We start from the raw sequence: 2,982 nt of genomic DNA, 5'->3' as shown, positions 1-2,982 counted from the left end.
AATCGAGAAAATCCCAAGCAAAGGGATGAGTTGATCACCTTACTTAACAGAAATTAAGACTTTATTTTTGAAAACATAGATTGTTACTAATTTTAGCCCCCAGCATGTTCATAAATGAAATTGAACCAGTATTTACACTATAAATAAAAGAGCAAGATTATGTGGATTGATATGAAGCATGAAACCATATCAGGATAGATTGATAAGTCAGAGAAAAAAGGCAGGATACAGAACAGTCCTAAATATGCTCTCACTTTGTAAGTTTTCTCTCTTTTTTGTTCCCTAAAAGAGTAAGTAGGGGATTTACCCACATAATAAACTGAAGTTTGTGACTTCCTGCCTATTTGGGGACCATGTAAGAAAATGGCCAGACTAATATTCACTACATTTTGAGGATGTGTTTGGGATGGCCTGCCCTAACAATAGTTTGTTTGATATATGAAAATTTCATTCTAGGGATCCTGGGGAAGATATTTCAAAGAGATCCATAGTCATTCTCCAGAAAAGCTGACCTGAATTAAACACGAGAGGCCCACATAATCACCAACTGGAAAAGACACAACATGGGTTTGTGACCATTGACAGAGAAAATAAAGAGTGGTTTCCTGTGAACATCCAAAATAAAGGGTCACCACTCAGTTTGCAGGCCTGCTTCCCACATGTATGAATCAGACATCCATGTGCATAAGGATGTTTAATGATTCTTCTGAGTGGGGCAGCTTTTGTAGTAAAGTTTACATTTGCAGACTATTCCTAAAAGATGCATATGAAATTGGTAATAATCAGTGTCTCTAAGGAGGAAGACCATGAATCTGAAATGAACAGGATATTTTTCTTTCTTTTTTTTTTAAATCCGAAAGGGGTGCACGGTTACAGAAGATACTGCAGTACAAGTCGGTGAGTGGAGGTTGGAGCAAGCTCTTATTCCATCTCCCTGCTCCAAAAATCCATTTAATATAGTGTCCTTGGAATGAGGACATACCAGATATTAAACTGATAAGAACAGATACTATACTTGATCTCAGCCAAAAGGCTGGGAAACAGTGGGATATTTTCATTGTATATCCTTTGAAATGTTAACAATATTTTCCATGTTTATATATCAAGTCTTTTTTCTTTTAATTTATGAACTATTTCAAGCATACAAAGAAAGTACAGAGGATAATAAAATTAGTATCTTTGTATCTACCTGCTGGCTTTGACAAATCTTATTATTTTGCCACATGTAGCTGTATTAGAAAAAACCTACAGTTCTCTTTCTTTGTCTTTTTCCTTTACTTTCACTCAGAATGCTTCTGACACTCTAGTCATCAGATGTGTGGGGTTTTTTCCCACACGAAGAATCCCACAACGCCATCTAGGTGTCCTACAATTTAACTCAGCTATGACATTACCTGGAGAAAGCATCAGATCCCAGGTTAAGAAATCAGTCCAACGAGACATGCCCTGCCAGGACGTCAGTCACAAGTAGTAGATCCCCAGCTTAGCCACAACTTCTGTTTGACTCTACAAATTGAAGATTCCTATGATCTCCTCTCCTTTGGATTTGATTTTTCACAGAACTCAAGGAACACTTATGTTTACCCATTTGTTAAAGGAAATGATGAAGGGTACACGTGAACAGCCAACTAAAAAGAAACATAGGCAAGGTCTGGGAGAGTCCCAGAGGCAGGAGCTCTGTCCCTGTGGAGTTGGGGTGCGTTACCATCCTGGTACGTGGACATGTCACAAACCTGGAAGCTCTCCAAACCCTGATTCTTTTGCACTTTCTGCATAGACAATCACATCATCTGCAGACAGTTTTATTTCTTCCTTCCCAGCTGTACACCTTTTATTTCCTTTTCTTCCCTTAGTTCATTAGCAAGGACTTCCAGTAAGATGTTGAAAAGCAGTGGTGAGAGGGGACAGCCTTATGCTTACCTGATCTTAGTGGGAAAGCTTCAAGTTTCTCACTGTTACGTGTAATACTAGCTGTAGGGTTTTTGTAGATATTATTTATCAAGTGAGGGTGTTCTCCTCTATCCCTAGTTTACTGAGAGATATTATCATGAATGCGTGTTGGATTCTGTCAAACGTTTTTTTCTGCATCTAAGGATATGATCACATGACTTTTCTATTTTAGCCTGCTGATATGATGGATTATATTAATTGATTTTCTAATGTTGAACTAGCTTTGTATACCCAGAATAAATCCCACTTGGTCATTGGTATATAATTCTTTTTATACACTGTTGGATTTGATTTGCTAATATTTTATTTAGGATTTTTGCATATGTGTTCACAAGAGTTACTGGTTCACAGTCTTCTATTGTTGTAATGCCTCTCTGGTTTTGGTACTAGGGTGATGCTAGCCTCATAAGGTGAGGTAGGAAATATTCCTTTTGCTTCTACCCTCTGAGAGAGATTGGAAAAAATTGCTATGGTTCTTCCTTAAGTGTCTGATAAAAGGGCTAGTTAACTTAAACGAATAAGAGAATCAGTCTTGATAGAAAGGTGCTGGGGCCCTGGGACCCTACTACCTCCTCCTCTCTTTCCCCTGAGATTCCTGCATGGAGCCTTAGGTTTGATAGAACATATTTTAAAGTCACTGATCTAGACCATGGAGTGACAAAATTTTTCTGTAAAGAGCAAGATAGTGAACATTTTAGGCTTTGTATGCCTTATGGTTTCTGCTGCAACTACTCAGCTTAGCCATTGTAGTGCAGAAGCAGCCGTAAATAACAAATATGTTTAAGATGAAATGTGTCCATGAACTGCTTAGTGAATCAGCTTGCAAAACATCAATACTAATAAAATGGTTAATACTTATTGAGTGCTTACTACACAGCAGCCACTGTGTGAAATGATTTAGTAGGTTACTGTGTTCAATTCTCAGAAACATCCAATGATATAAATGCAATGACCTCTAATTTACTGATGGGGAAACAGTGGCCTAGGTGGTTTAAATGTCTTGCCAGTGAGATGTGGAGCTAGGATCCAAGC

General features: G+C 38.0%; 1 non-coding gene across 1 annotated transcript; it reads right to left on the bottom strand.

The window, feature by feature from the left end:
• Window positions 1-857: 857 nt before the first annotated feature.
• LOC118971929 (U2 spliceosomal RNA) lies at window positions 858-1,045 on the bottom strand. The gene has a single exon (XR_005060673.1). It is a non-coding gene; the product is annotated as a U2 spliceosomal RNA (small nuclear RNA).
• Between the last annotated feature and the right edge of the window lie 1,937 nt (window positions 1,046-2,982).

The sequence above is a fragment of the Manis javanica genome, chromosome 1 (assembly GCF_040802235.1).
Source record: "Manis javanica isolate MJ-LG chromosome 1, MJ_LKY, whole genome shotgun sequence".
NCBI classification, from domain to species: domain Eukaryota; kingdom Metazoa; phylum Chordata; class Mammalia; order Pholidota; family Manidae; genus Manis; species Manis javanica.
Note: the sequence above shows the minus strand (reverse complement) of the source record. Positions and strands in the feature narration are given on the sequence as shown.